Source organism: Protopterus annectens, chromosome 14.part0 (genome assembly GCF_019279795.1).
Source record: "Protopterus annectens isolate FY-2018-M chromosome 14.part0, PAN1.0, whole genome shotgun sequence".
NCBI lineage: Eukaryota > Metazoa > Chordata > Ceratodontiformes > Protopteridae > Protopterus > Protopterus annectens.
In genome coordinates, this window is record NC_056748.1 from 1,032,420,583 (window position 1) to 1,032,436,841 (window position 16,259).

Here is a 16,259-nt window from a genome sequence, read left to right on the forward strand (position 1 = left end):
GCACTCTTGATCTGTAGAGCAGATTCATTACTAATTAGTGTTTGGCAGTAAAACTCTCATGTTGACTGGCAAAATACTGGAAGGACTGAAGCACTGTACCCTCAGGATGGGTAGTTCATATGTTGGGGGTACGAATAATTGCAGTATCCAGAAATGTCATCAGTGACTGACAGCCAATGAGCTGACACTGGAGTCATTAAGCAGAGCTAAGCCTTGAATTAAACATACTAATAGAGAATTGGAGGTTTAAGGTTGAGACCAACAAAGCTGCAACTGCTACGTCTTACCTGTGCACTAGACCACCGCCTAGTAGGTAGAACAGTGTGTTTGCACATGTGCAACGCAACACAAAATATATGGTGCAACAGCTGAGCATCTTATATCACATTATATTCACTAAGTAGCACTCGTCTTTGTAGGTTGATGTAAAACAAAGATCATTTTGTGTTAATAAATACATTATAGTATGGGTAATTGATAGAATATTTTGGATATCATCACTAAAGAGCAGTCTCTCAACAGTCTGAGTGATTAAAGTTTAGGAATTTTTTATATAATTCCCAAGGAGCTAATTTGAAGGTAGCACTTTCAAGTTTAATTTGCCCAAGTCTTTTTGGTTTCTAGTACTATGATGGGAATGAACCTCATTCCTAAGTCAAAGTATGGTTAAAGTACATGAAATTAGTGTTGTTTAATCTTTGATGTTAGCCAAAAACTACTCTTCACAGCACCCACAATGTGCCTAGAGTTTATAGCTCCTATAATTCATATGGAGCTACATGTATCAATAGCATATCTAAATACAATTGTAGATTCTTTTTTATGAGATCCATTGCTCCTACAACTATTGGAACTGTCTGTGTATCCTCCTTCCACATTGCCCTCATTTCTGCCTGCAAATCGTGGTATTTTATGACTTTGTGTTTCTTTGTATGTAGAGCAGTGTAATCACTGTGTGTAGAAAGTTCAGTTATCCTGCTACTTTTGTCTTCTTTTCATGGACTACTGTATCTGGATGTAATGGGATCCTATCTCGCCTACATTCACAACAGATGGGCTCGGAGCCGATCCATCGGCTCCGACTCGGCAACTAATACACTAGCACGAAGTCTCTCATTGGCTGGGCTACTCCCTATCCCAGGATGCACTACACCTGCTTCCCCAGATCTCGTTTGCCGCTTTACAAGCTGGACGTGGTCTCGACTTGGCTGGAGCTAAGTGGTTCTTTTTACCTTTATTGGTCTTTGACCTTGGGGTTTTTTGTCATATATTAACCAAACAGCTGTTTTAACAGCTATTCCTTATTATTCTTTACTATTTGTTACATTTTGAGTGCTTGAGTGTCTTCTGGTACTTTATTTTTTCAGTCGGGCAAGGCCCGTTTAAGTTAGAGGGCCTTTGCCCTACCTTTGAGTGCTATTTAGCCTTAATTACCTTTTTTTGTGGTTAATTGTTTTTCGGGCCAAGCCCGTTTAAATTAGAGGGCTTTGGGCCGTTGAATCTGTTTTGTCTGTTTGTTTGTGAGGTAAACTTTTTTTCCTAAATACTCGCGCCAGTGTGTCTCGTGCTTTTCAGTTGGCGCAATTCTGTTTATAGTGCTTACTTATTGTGGTAAAGTCATACTTGTGGAAGGGCCTGTATTATGTCTAAGGAACAAAAGTCAGGCTTTAAAAAATGCACTCGGTGCATTTATAAAATGTGCATCACAGACAGCCATTCAGTCTGTGTTTATTGTTTGGGGCCGAAACATCTACAAGAGACTTGTAGCGTCTGTCATGCGTTCTCCTATAGAGTTCTTCAAGAACGCAAGAACAAGTTAATTTTGAAAGGGCTTATTAAACCTTCTTTTGAGGAAGCCTTGGATCCACCTGTTGCTTCTAAAAAGAAAAGATCGTCGGCTCCGACAAGTCTGTCGGAGCCGTCTACCAAAAAGCCAAAATTGACTTTTTCTTCCTCGGCTCCACTGACTTCGGGGCCGAGGGTCGAAGGGTCTGCCTCGATACCTCCTGCCTCGGCTCCATTGGTTTCGGAGCCGCAGGTTGGAGTATTGAGAGGTGAATCACCCCCATCGGTTCCAATGGCTTCGGAGCCGGTGGAGGTGTGCAGCTAGACTCTTCCCCCTCGGCTCCGAAGCAAGCTCCTTCGGCGCCGATGGTGGTCCATGCTGTGGTGGAACCGGCGCCGATAGCGTTGGAGCCGTTTCGGAGCCGGTCCCCTTCTCTCTCGGAGCCGAGAGGAAAGTCTTCTCGATTGTCTACCTCCTCTAAATCATCGAGACTTTCTGATTCGGACCTGGATAGGGTGATACAGAGGCTATTCCAATCTCCAGTTTTTACTAAATTGGTCTCGGCTCCAGCACAGTTAGCTTCGGAGCCGATCCCCCCTCCAACACATTCGATTCCTCCTCCAACCTCCTCGGAGCCGTTGGAGTCGGTGGTGGTGGAGCGAAGCGGAGCCATACGGTCGGAGCAGAGACCCCTTCGAGGTCTCTCGGTTCCGACTGTGCTTCCTACCCTGTCCTCCGGTTCAGGGTTTGGTACTGCGACCTCTTCAGCCGGGCCCGAGGGGAACACTTTGGGTTTGGGTGCTTCGGTGCCTAGTCTTGCTCTCGGAGCATCGGCTGCTGGAATTCCCAGTGCCATCGTGGCCTCTAGACCAGTGACCTCCTTGGATTCTGGAGGTCCGGCCTTTGAGGCCATGAGGAGCGCGCTGGCCATGCCTTTGCCGGTTCAGCAAGATTCTACCTCACCATCCCTGGATTTGGAGACTGGTGCCTCTGTTGTGTTGCAACTCCCCGGCAGCGGGGCCCCAGGGCCTGAGGATACCCCCATCGGGGGTTCCCTTCTTCCGGGTTGTCCGTCCGAAACTGCTTCGGACGAACCCCCACGGAAGAAATTGTGTAAGAGGAAGCACGTAGACTCCCAAGATGAGTCTGTTACATCGGATACTGACCTCGATGACGCAGAAGGGTCCCCCAAATCATCTTCGGATGATATCTCCTTCTCAGATATCTTGGAGATTCTGAGACAGAGAGGTGACTGGCAAGCCAAAACCCCTTCAGCTGAGGAGTCAGTCTTCCTCAAGGCCTTTGGGGCCCAGCCTTCCGCCTCCTGGGTGTCTCCACCCTTCGATGAACTCCTTGATTTGGTTTCTCGAAGGGCGTGGGAACACCCTGATTCTGTGGAACCGGTGCCTGCCAGGCCCAATAAATTTTTGTCAGGCCCCCCCCAGAAGGAATTTCTTATAAAGGGTGTGCCTGTAGATGCTTTGGTGGTGGCTTCTGCCACACAGCAGGACGTGGCAGAGGCTTCAACGTCTGTTCATCCTCCTAATAAGGACTCCAGGAGCATGGGTAGGTACGGGAAGCGTACCCTGTCTTCAGCGGCCTTTACCTTACGGTCGCTGAACTACTTATGTCATTTTACGAGGCTCCAAAGGGATCTCCTCAAAGAGCTAAATGACTCCCTTGTTGGTAATCTACCTGAGGCGCTGGCCCCGACTGTTGGCGCCCAGATGACTACCCTCTTTTCTATTGTTAACTCGTCCATGAGGCTCATTTCCTATGCGGCCGAAGGGGCGAGTAGAGCTGCGGGAACAGGCGTTGCCCTCAGGAGACACGCCTGGTTACGCTTGTGTTCGTTTGCGGAGGCCTTTAAGTCTTCCTTCGCCGACGCCCCCTTTGATGGGTCATCTTTGTTTGGACCCAAGGTGAAGGACACACTAACTCGGTGCGAGCAGGAGGGCAAGACTTTGACTGCCGTTGGGGCCCGGTTTTCCGCTCCTTCTAGGCCTTACCCCAAGGCTCAGAGAGGAGGGAAAATGTGGTTTAGAAAATCTCAGAAGTCTTTCCCTACTCCACCCAGTGATTCCTCCTCCAGAGGCAGGGGAGGGGGAAATTCAGGAAGACGCCGCCCCAGAGGTGGCAGAGGCCCTCGTAACTCTGGAGACCGCGATTCCTTTCGTGGTTCTTCATACAACCAGCGTCCCTGAGTTGTTGCCCGACTGTGCATCTCCGGAGCCAGTCGGGTGTCGATTTGCGGCGCACCCACAAGCTTGGGAATCCATAACAAGCGATCAGTGGGTGCTTCGCATTATTACCGGAGGATACAACATCCCCTTCAACAAACCCCCCCCTTCTTTAGGGGAAATCCCGGACGTACCACCCAGACAGCGGGATCAGGCAGCATTAGAGGTTTCAAAGCTGCTACAAAAAGGAGCCATCCAGCCTGTCCCCATCGACCAGATCGGATTAGGAACTTACTCAAGATTATTTTTGGTACCAAAAAAGACAGGGGACTTCAGGCCCATTTTGGACCTCAGTTCATTGAATCATTTTGTAAAAAAGTCCAAATTCCGAATGGTCACTCTTCAATCTATTCTTCCTTTGCTGGAAAAAGATGCATGGATGTGCTCCATAGATCTCCAGGACGCTTACTATCACATTCCGATAGCTCAAGAGTCCAGGAGACACTTACGCTTCACTGGAGTCAGTCATTTCCAATTCGAGCACTGCCCTTTGGTCTCACCACAGCCCCCAGGGTGTTCACCAAGTGTCTGGCAGTGGTAACTGCTCACCTGAGAAGTCTGGGATTCCAAGTGTTTCCATATCTAGACTGGCTCCTTACTGCCACCTCCGAGCATCTACTATTCCAGGCGCTCAGCGCCACGTTCACCTTGGGCCTTTTCTTAGGGATTACGTTCAATTTGCAAAAATCTGTACTACAGCCATCTCAGTGTATTACTTTTATAGGCGCAGACTTAGACACAAAAAGAATGCGCGCCTTTTTACCGGCAGCAAGAATTCAGGTCCTACAAGATCAAGTCAAATCCTGTCTTCCCTTACTAAGAGCCCCGGCCCATCAGATTCTACAACTGTTGGGCTCGATGGCGTCAAACATACTTTTAGTTCCCTTGGCCAGACTTCACATGCGAGTTTTACAATGGCTACTGTCGGTTCAATGGTCTTATCAGGAACTTCCCTTGAACCATTTAATCATGATCACGGAAAGTTGCCGTCGAGATCTGCGTTGGTGGCTTCTCCAATCCAATCTCGACCAGGGGCGACCCTTTATACCTTAATGTCCCATTGCCACTGTGACTACGGACGCCTCCCAGGTAGGGTGGGGGGGTCATTACCTGGACAGGTCGGTCCAAGGCACATGGCAGATCCAGGAAACGCATTTGCATATCAATGTCCTGGAGATGAGAGCGGTACTATTGGTACTCCAAGCTCTCCATCACGCTCTCCCACAAGGCCCGATTGCTATCCTATCCGACAACATGTCGGTGGTGTGGTACATAAACAAGCAAGGTGGAACCAAGTCTTACCCACTGTGCAGAGAAGCCATGAGACTTTGGCACTGGGCGGTAGCTACCAACTGCTTTCTAATGGCAACACACATACCGGGGAAATCCAATGTGATTGCGGACAGATTAAGCAGGACCATTCTTTTACCCCACGAGTGGTCCCTCAACCAGGGAGTAACTGCGAAAATCTTCGACAGATGGGGTCTCCCTTGCTGCGACCTGTTTGCCAGCCCTCAAAATGCAAAATGCAGAGAGTTCTTCATGCTGTTTCCTTCTCAGGGACAGATTCCCAGGGACGCTCTGACCCACATTTGGCCCCCCGGTCTTCTCTACGCCTTCCCTCCGTTTCCCCTCCTACCGAGGGTGATACAGAAGGCCATTTACCTGAAGAGCGAGATGATTTTGATTGCCCCGCACTGGCCTCGTCAAGTTTGGTTCCCTTTCCTACAGAGGCATGCGATAGAAGGTCCATGGTTTCTGGATCCGGTGCCAGACCTGCTGACTCATCAGTCAGGACAGCTTCACCCATCTCTCAGGTCCTTGAAGTTGGCAGCATGGTTACTCAACTTCCATCCTTAGTCCGAGACAATGCTCTTTCTCCGGACGTGGTCCACATATTGTCTTCTTCTCATAAACCTTCCACTATCAAACTTTATTCCAGCAAATGGAAAAGGTTTGCCTTCTGGGCTCAGGAACGGGGTATAGACCCTCTCACTGCACCAGTATCGGAGGTTCTGAATTTTATGGCCTCCCTTTTTCAGTTGGGCTCTTCAGTTTCTACCATTAAGGTTCAGCTAGCGGCGATCTCTAATTTTCATGCCTCATTTGAACCTTCATTGATGTCTCTAAAACTTTGTAAGGCTTTCCTTAAAGGGGCGTGGCTCCTTAGGCCTCCATTATCTCATCCTGTCCCTCCTTGGGACTTAAATATGGTTCTTGCTGCCCTAACTGCCCATCCTTTCGAACCAGCTGCTACCTGTGATTTAAAATTTCTATCTTGGAAAACGGCCTTTTTAGTGGCCATAACTTCTGCCAGGCGAGTTTCAGAACTTCAAGCTCTTTGTTCTGATCCTCCTTATTTGATTTTTCACAAGCATAGAGTTTCATTGAAATTAAACCCTTCCTTTATACCAAAGGTGGCCTCCTCTTTCTGTATTCAACAAACTATAGAACTCCCTGTTTTCTTCCCAGAATTCTCTAATAACGCAGAATATACCTTGCATCAATTGGACGTACATAGACAACTGCGTTTTTACTTGAATAGAACCGCTCACACGCGGAAATCAAATTAATTGTTTGTTTCCTTTGCAATGAACAAATTGGGTCATCCAGTAACAAAAACCTCCATATCTAAATGGATTAAAGATTGTATCATTTTTATTTATTCACAGGCTAATAAAGAGCTTCCCTTTCCAGTCAAGGCTCATTCTACCAGGGCAATGGCTACTTCTGTAGCTTTTCACTCCAAGATATCAATAGATGATATTTGTGCTGCGGCAACCTGGAATTCTCCGCACACTTTCATTTCTCATTACAAATTGGATGTGGTTTCTCGAGGCAGGGCTTCCTTTGGTTCCACAGTTCTCAGGAGTGTTTTCCAATGAGCCACCCGGGATTTAGGTGCTAGGGACGCTGTCCCATCTGTTGTGAATGTAGGCGAGATAGAATCCCATTACATCTTTTAGTTATGTACTTACCATAACTTCGGATGTATGGGATCCATCTCGCCTACATTCATAAGTACCCACCCTCCTTCCATTCGGATTTAGAGGAGCTGTAGTCCCCTTTTTTTTGGTGATCTTTCTTGAAGAACTTTAGTTGGTTACAGTGACTACTAGTTTTTCTGTGTTTGCATGGATGTATGAAAGCGAACAAACAAGATCTGGGGAAGCAGGTGTAGTGCATCCTGGGATAGGGAGTAGCCCAGCCAATGAGAGACTTCGTGCTAGTGTATTAGTTGCCGAGTCGGAGCCGATGGATCGGCTCCGAGCCCATCTGTTGTGAATGTAGGCGAGATGGATCCCATACATCCGAAGTTATGGTAAGTACATAACTAAAAGTTTTCTCGCATGTATTTTTTGAACTGTTGATAATGGATGATCTCGTGATAAAAACTTCATTATTCTCTGAAGTGCTTTGTGGCTCATGTTTCCAAAGCTTCTCGCCTACTTCAGCATTGCAATGTTTGCACAGTCCCCAAAGCAACAGGCTTGCCATGTTGTTATGCCTTTTAGTATACAGGCCCTCTGCCATTAGTGTATCATATACCAGCAACAAGATGTGTGACTGTTTCCAGTTCTGTTTTACAAAACCTGCATTTATCTGTTTCTCCAACATGATCAATAGACTTTGTAAGCCAACATGTAGGTAGTCCACTATCCTGGACCGTGAATATTAACCTTTCATCTTTTGGTTTAAATTCACCTCTCCTTAACCTTTCCTGCATCAGATCCTGATTGATGTGAGGTTGTTCCAGGAGTTTTCTATACTTGCAATTATGCCTTTTCCACAATTCTTGCCTTCTCATCTGATGCTTCTCCTTATAGTCTTTCTTTTATTTTTTGCACATTCAGTTGCTGGCTGATTTTTGTCTGCTTCTAGTTTGATTTCCATTATCGTTTCACACCAATATGCTAAACTAAGCAGGGAAATCATTTTAGACTTGTTCTCCTCATGCTTTAAAACTTTCACTTTGTTTGATCTGATGAAGTCAGCAGATAGGTATGCAGTCATGTACATGTAATCACTTTAGAGAAGGCCCATACCTCCTTCAGAACAAGGAATATAGATTCTTGATATAAACTGATGTTTGTATATCATTTGATAAGATTCAAGCAGTTTTCTTTTCATATCCAACTGGTCTAATACAGTTTAGGGCCAATCAATCACTCCAAAACTGTAAGTTAGAACAGGAAGGGCAAATTGGTTTATAGCTTGGACTTTGTTCCTAGACGTCAGGGCTGTTTTTAGTATTAATTTTAGTATTCTAAAATATTCTCACTGAATTTTGTTCATGTTTTATTATATATCCTTCATCAATTCCCAAATGTTTATACACTCCCTCCTGCTCAAGTTCCTTTATATCACATTCCTGTCCCAGACTGATATTTATTCGGTGCTGCAGCTTTCCTGCTTTGAATGTTGTTTTTGCACATTTATGAAGACCACCTGAGAAAGTTTTAACTACATAAACTAAACAAATGATCCTTTGTTCCATTTAACTTTCTTTTATTGCCTTTTTATTCTATTGTCATGATTGAGTTTTCTTCTAAATGACTATAAACTCTATATAGTTTACACATTGCTGGAAGGCAAGTTATTAATCTATAGTTTTTAGGATAGCTTACAGGTTCATTCTTAAGGAGGTGTATCGTTTTTTCCTGTTAACCAGGTTGGTGTCTGTTCAAGATGCACGTATAAATAGTTCTTAATTCAGGGCTAAATCTTCATGTAAAGATGTAAATACTTTTAGCCAGAAGTTAGTTTACTGCATCTGGGCCTGGAGTTTTCCAGTTAGGAGCTTTTCTTCATTTTGTTTCAGATTCTCTGGCTGTTACTTCATCCCATTTCATATCCTGTACATTTGAACTTCTTACTGCTTCTTTTACTTCTTCTATCCATTCAGCATTTTTGTTATGTTCCATAGGGTCTTCATAGATATTTCTCCAAAATGTCTCTCTCTCTCTCTCATTTTTTGGTGATTTTTTTCCTTTGTTTCCCAATTTTCTCTCAAACTTTTTTTGGGTCATCAATCAATTTGTACTTTTCCTTTTTATTTATCTGCATGTGTTCTATATTCTTCTGCCTGTGCTGATATCTTAAATGCATCATTTGCAACAGTGTGAGATAGACCCTGGTCTGTTCTGATACTGTGCATTGCTTTTATCAAGTCTTATCTTTCTAAGTATTTTTGTTGATTTTTTTCCCTCTTCTATACACTTATAACAGTGACACTTCTTGTCTTATTGCTTTATAGTTTTCTTTATTCAGTGCTTCCATGATGGTATTTGATTTCTTCCCTTCATTTCCCTTATCACTCTGTGTTTTTGTGGTAAAACTTTATCTGTTATTAATCTAGCTGCACAGTAATATATCCTCCCTTCTGTTATATCAAATGTATTGCTGTTAATAGTCTTGATTACTGTGTTTGTCTGTTTTAATAGACTTCTAACATTTTGGGTCATCTTCACTTTCTGTAATCTATTTTTTTCATCAGCCTTAATATGTTTTATCCATCTCTATTAAATCAAGGAACTCTTCCCTTAGATAATTTTTTTCTAAACTGAGGGCACATTCTTTGTTTTCCATTTCCTGTGGGCATTCTGCAAACAATTCCAGAACATCTTCCTGTGACATACTCTCTTCAGCTGCATCCTGTGCCATCTCTTGCTCTTTCATATGAGAACTCAGTGACTTGTCACTCCACTACATTGACTGCATCAGAGTTGCCACTATTTCCTGCTCCTTCTCTTGCTGTGCAACTCCAGCTGAACTTTTGAACAGGTTTCCTGCTTATAGGCTCCAGATTACCTTCATGTGGCAAGTGATCGGATGCTTCCCATTCCACCTGTTGATCCTTAATTTGAGGACACATTGTTCCATCATGCTGTGATGTTACTTGAGCTGGATTTTCTACACTAAATCCTTCACTTTCATAAATTAAGTTTCTATTTTTTTTAACTTCTCCATTGCTAATCCTTTTTTGTTTTCTTATTTTTTGTATTGTGAAATGTTACATGTCCGGATGCCTTTGCCTGTATTTCTCTCTGAATATCTTTGGTGATGGTTTTTTGTACTGATCAATTTTGCTTTCTCCTTTGCATAAATACTGCACCATATTAAGTCTTTTCTTTCTCATGTCCATATTTCTTCTTAAGATGTCTCCCACTCTACCTGTTTCTCTTTACTTTGGTGATTCATTCTTCCATCATGCTGTGACATAACCTGTTACTTTCTACACTAAATCCTCCATTTTGCAGGTATTCCATAACTTCAGCTTTTATCTATTTAACTTCTACTTTACTAGTCCTGTGTTCGATGTTTCCCCTTTGTGATCTTATTTTTTGTATTGTGAAATTTTTCATATCTGGGTGCATTTGCCTGTATTTCTCTTCAATTATCTTTGGAGTTTTTTCTTTTGTATTGATTAGTTTGGCTTTCTCTTTTGCCTAAATATTGAACCATGTCAGATCTCTTTTCCTTTCCCTAAGATATTTGAAGAGAAATACAGGCAAAGGTATCCAGACATGTAAAATTTTGCAATACAGAAAATAAGAAAACAAGACAGGAAAGTAGTCTATAGGATTAGCAAGTTTTGTTCTTTATGTTTTCATACTTCCTCTGTCCATTCTTTTTCAAACGGCCCAAACTTTTCTTGGTCTATATAATCTTTTTCATGGATCTGTTGTATTAATGAACACAAATCTGCATGTGATGCTTTTGATCATTTTTCTTGTGCAACTCTTTCTTTCCTCTAATTTCTCTTTTACTCTCATAACTTCTTCAGTCTGGAAATTCTTGGATTCTTGCATAATAACTGTGACACCGCACCACAGGCCCAGTAATCAGGGAGCGTAAATCCTCACCACTGGCAACAGTGGGGGAAGTACATTGGGAGGATGACATGTATACACACACACACACACACACACACACACACACACACACACACACACACACACACACACACACTATTTCCAGATGCAGCTCTCTGCATCAAGTGCATTTAGCATCTACCTGTGAAAATACACAAACAAATGCTTTTACTCAGATCTGTGCAGCTGTTGGAAGTTGTAAAACAATAAAACACTTTCACATCTCAAGCCTAGTAATTATTTCTCTTTCAAGACAACAAAGAGAGTTACCTAGTATAGACATCCTGTCTCTTGCTGTCATAGAGTAATTTAATTTCAAACATTTTTCTGAAAGTAACCTTGTATTCCAGTTTCCATTGTTAAAATATATACATTTAAACAGTTATAATAGTGTATGTACTTTTTTTTCCAGTAGGGCATGCTCTGGTTACATTTTAGCTCAGTGCTTTACAAAATATCTCTTTAGCACACATCTGTGCAAACCATCTTATATGACATGCAGCTGTAATCCATTTGTAAGACAAGCATATGAATTATGTTGATATTCACAAATGACGTATACTTATTTACAAAATTCCAGATAGCTGGGCTGGCAATATCTCCTAACAATGCATAATTTCTCCCTTATTTTCAATATTCATCTCTTATCTTTATGGCTACTACAACAGGGGGGGGGGGCATCATCCCCTGATTCTAGCCTAAAGCTACTGTAGGAATGTTTCCATATCTTGGGGAATCTACACAGTCATTTTTTTTCAAGTCCTGGCACCAGTATGCATACCAGGGTTGGGCATATTTTATACTAGGACTTATGCACCCAGCTGTCTTTTTTATTTTTTTAACCAACCTGTCTCCATGATATAAGCTATATAAAATACAGTCTATATATCAGTGTTGTCTTGGTGAGATTTTGTGAAAACAGGATCCTCCACATGAAGGTACAATCCATGACTTAAGTATGAATTCAATTGCGGCAGTACTACTCTCTTTTTTCTTGCTGATTTTAGCACCCAATTAACAGTGAACACAATTATGCAAACACATGACTCTGTCTTGTCTTTGAGAGAAAATATACCCACCTTGCACCAGTCTCTGTCCTCACTGCTGCTCCTAACCATGAAGCTCTGTCATGAGATACCTTCCCTTTCTATGACTGAGTGGGCATTCCCCAAACTGATTAGTGGCTTCAGAGATGGGAGGAAAAAAAAACTGCTCGAATGTTGGACTTGGCTGATTGATTTGTATAGTTTGTCAGAAATCATATTCTTTTTCTGCTGCATTCGCTGTGGTTATCAACATATGCAGTTCTTTTCTCAAGATCTTTAAGAATTTGAATGTTTGCATTTTTCTTTACATGCTACTGCTGCAGTTTCTGTGATTGCTGTCAACTCTTAGAGGGTTGAATCTGGTGGGAATCATGAAGTGTCTTAAATACAACCGTCCCATTGGTATGGGGATGCTGTATTTTCATGCATATTCTTGTCTGGCCTCTGCCAGAGGCTATAGATGTGGTGAATTGTTACTTTGTGATAGTGGAAGAAGCATATATGAGCATTGTTTAAATAGGAGTGGGTAAGGGGAAGGAAAAGAAACAGCCTTAGCTGACCTGGTGATGGCTGCTTAACTGATAGCAAGCTGCTGGCCGTTTATTGGAGCCACACCTTCCTGTGTTTGAAGCTGGGCATGTGAATGGACCAAAGGAGATATAGGTTTGTCTGCTGAAATAGATGTGCTAAAGCTACCTGCCCTGGCATGTAGATAGTTGCACTGGCTTAAGTGTTGTGGGGGTAGAATGAGTTACAAATTACCAATGGAGCTGTTGGCTTGGAGGGTAGGGATAACGTAATTTTTAAATTGATTGTAATGCTCAAGGATACAAGGCTAATGATATTTACATTAGGTAGTTAATGAGGACTGTGTATTATTTTGTAAGCAGATTTACAAATGGAAATTACTAAGTGATGGCATCTTTCTTTTTAATGATTTATTGAAGCACTGAACATTCTTAAATAAATCTCTTTGTAGTAATAAAATATGGGAAAGGAAGTGGAACATTTTAGCCTCAGTGGGAACTCTGGCAGATGTTTTCCCTAGACAAATCTGACAAGAATTTTAAAATATTTTGATTTTTTTTTTTTTTTTTTTTAACTGTCGTTGGGGTTTAACTGGATTATATTAACATTTGGTCTGCTGACATTCTACTAGTTGAATATTGTTTACTTGAGCAGTCTTGGACCTGATGCTGTCTACTATGCAGCTTTTAGACATCAGCTAACAGAACTTTATTGTGCATAGTTACAAACATTTTTTTTTGAGTTTTTTGGCCTCTGAACTCAGTCTTGATTGTCAAGCCTTTCCTCTGGTCATCTTTTTTGCTTTAACTGCATTATATCTAAAGCAATGTCATGGTGTGACAAGCACCCCAGTGGCTATATGAACTCTCAAAACAAATAGCTGACTAACAGAGATGAGCATTGTGTAATGTTTAAGAATTTCATTCAGTGTTCCAGTGCCATGTCTAACTAAGCTCATGGGCTAGTCTTTGTTTAAAAAAAAAAAAAAAAAAAATATTTTATTGGATTGCTGGCATATGTTATACTCAGTCCATCTGTGCTTTTTTCCAGCCATCCAGCAGAAAACTGAGCAATAGTTATGAAGTAAATTAAGATATAATTAAATGCCAAAATTTAAATGCCATAGTGCTATCGTTGCATTTTATTTGTATATTAGTTTCTAAGTTTTTGGTGTGTGTGTGTGTTTGGGGAGATTTGACTGTGTTTTCTTGACTCACCTGAGCTTGGATTTCAAAACATCTGCAAAAGGCATCCGTAATGCACTTTGGAGCACTCTGTCTCAGATTATATGTATTTAATCAAGCCTGTGAATAGCCCAAGCTAACTCCTTAACCATTTGCCAGTATCCTACCCAATCAAAACCTGTACCTTGTATCTGTGAGGCAAAGACCTTAACCATTATGCCAACTCTCTCATTGTTATGTTATGTAAAGCTTGGCATTAAATAAAATAGTTTAAGCTATGCTGTAACAGAATTAACTATGCAAAGATAACCACGCGAGCAGCCAGAATGCAATTTAAATTGAATATTTTACTGTACACATTCTAAGAAATGGCTCGATTGGTTTATTAAATTTTTTTTTTTTGCACTGGGCAAACCCCTCTGCACTTCCACCCACCATGCACAGGGCTTATCCCTCCTCTCCCCCTTACTTTGTTCTCACTCCAAGGCTGCTGCACCTCTGAGAAACAGGAATCACTGACAGACAATGGAAAGGCTTTGTTAGAGCTCTTCTGTCAGAAGTCTGCACATTCAGATGTTATGTGGTATATGAGCAACAAGCATCCTGCACATGTGTGTCTCACTCATGTGACATAAAAAGCTGAAGACTTGAGCTTCTGTGTATATGTTATATACAACTATACTAACAACTCTAGTGATATGAACAAGTGACTATATAGAAGCAGAAACTATGCCATGGTTGCAACATTCCAAAAACATACGTCTGGAGCATTTCTCCCCGGGCCTGTATCTCTGTAATCTGTACAGCTGCTTTTTACTGTCCTTTTTGTTTTGAGATGGAGCTAATATCTGTTAGTTTTGACCTCAGTTTGTAGTGAAATCCTTTGTCTAGGTGGCTATCTGCTTACTTAGCGAGAGAAAGTGAACAGAACTGGTTTCATCTGGGCAGGGCATTCATGCAACTGTATTGTCTAGATAATAGGTCTGTTTCTGCTTTCTGTGCCTTAAATCAGATATGCCTGTTACTCAAGCTGTGCTGAATGACTGACTTACTGCCTGCTGTGATATTCAGAAAAGATAAGAGTTTATTCTCATTTTTCGTCTGCACTTTTGATTTAATATCTCTCTGTACAACTGTTTTTCCCACCTACCCACCTTGTTCTTGTGGTGGTCTTATGTCTTGGTGGCTTTGAGTTGCCTGCTTCTGGTATAAAGTTGATGCTGGACACTACCCCGCATTTGCATTGCATCAGCTCATTCTACTGTTAATAGTGACAATTTAGCAAAGGCCCGCCCCTTTAGTCTCTGCATATTGAATTATCTCATTATCTTCTGCCTCTTCACTTTCTACTAAAAAAAGGTTTCCTACCTCTCCTTGAACTAGTGTAGCCCAGATATGTATCCAGGATTTTTTGTAAGCTTTTGAGTGGTGCTCTTCAATTATTTCCCTTAGATCTGTTAGTTCTCTGCTCTCCTCCACTTTTATTAGCCTAGCACTTTAAACTATTCCCGATGCTAGAAAGTTTGCTCTTCAAATTTTTCCTTAGAACTAGCTGATTTCTCAGTAGTAGCACTAAAATCTGAATCCCTATGACTAGCACTTGATCTAAAACTTGCTGGAAAGCACTAGGAAGCCTTAAACTGATACAAGCACTCAATTTTCCTAGTTAATAAGGAGGAATTAATCGTAGGGGCACTAAACAGCTTATAATTGCAAAGTACCTTGCCAAGGTAAGGGAAAACAGCTCTTGTATGTTACAAAAGAAATACCGAACCAGGCATGTCCAAGGGTCAACTTCCAGTGATTTCTTCTGTCTACCTGGTGAATCTGGAATCTGGGCATACTGGGGTAATTCAGCAATTGCCTCATGTACACAGACAACCCTCTCCTCCTACCACCCAACGTTACAACCTGCGAGAGATGCACTTACATAGCCAAACTGGAGGCAAAGCTCTCTCCAGCCAAGACTGTGCTAGACAGTCAAGAGGAGAAGGTTAACACCTGCACTACACCTCAAGCAACACAGAGCCCTTCAAAACTCATGCCACCAACATCCACACATAGTAACACTAAACCCACTTATGCGGAGGCTCTTAACATTAACCTGCCCAAGCAACAAGAACCTCTGAAGCTGAAATGCAAACAAACACCAATCACAACCAAAGTGACACACAGCTCAAAACACCAGTGTACCACCAAACAACAGCCCCTAAGGCAAGACAATATGCCCAACACTTTAGTCATAGGTAACTATAGTCAGGCACACTGACGTCCCACTCATCAGGCTGAACAAGGTGAAAATTACTGTCAGCTGCCTGTCTGTTGCCAGGATCCGCCACATAACACATGCACTCAAGTCACTCCACAACAAGTACAAATATGACTCTGTCATTGTCCATGTTGGAGTGAATGACGTGAGACGTACCTTGGAGTGAAAGACTTGAGACGTACCTCCCTGGACTACATGAAAAGAGACATGGAAGAGCTCTTGGATCATGTGGTCCAGGCAGGTATGACCCTAGCCTTCGCCCAAATGATTGACTTCAACAATTGGCTAAGTTTCTGGTGTCATTCAAAGGGGATCCAGTATCTGTCTGCCT

General features: G+C 42.3%; 1 protein-coding gene across 4 annotated transcripts in view; it reads left to right on the top strand.

Annotated features, from left to right (window-relative positions):
• The window catches only part of LOC122789409 (ecto-NOX disulfide-thiol exchanger 2-like), a 3,915,450-nt gene that overhangs the window by 1,946,280 nt on the left and 1,952,911 nt on the right, over nt 1-16,259 (top strand). The gene's annotated exons all lie outside the window — the stretch shown is intronic.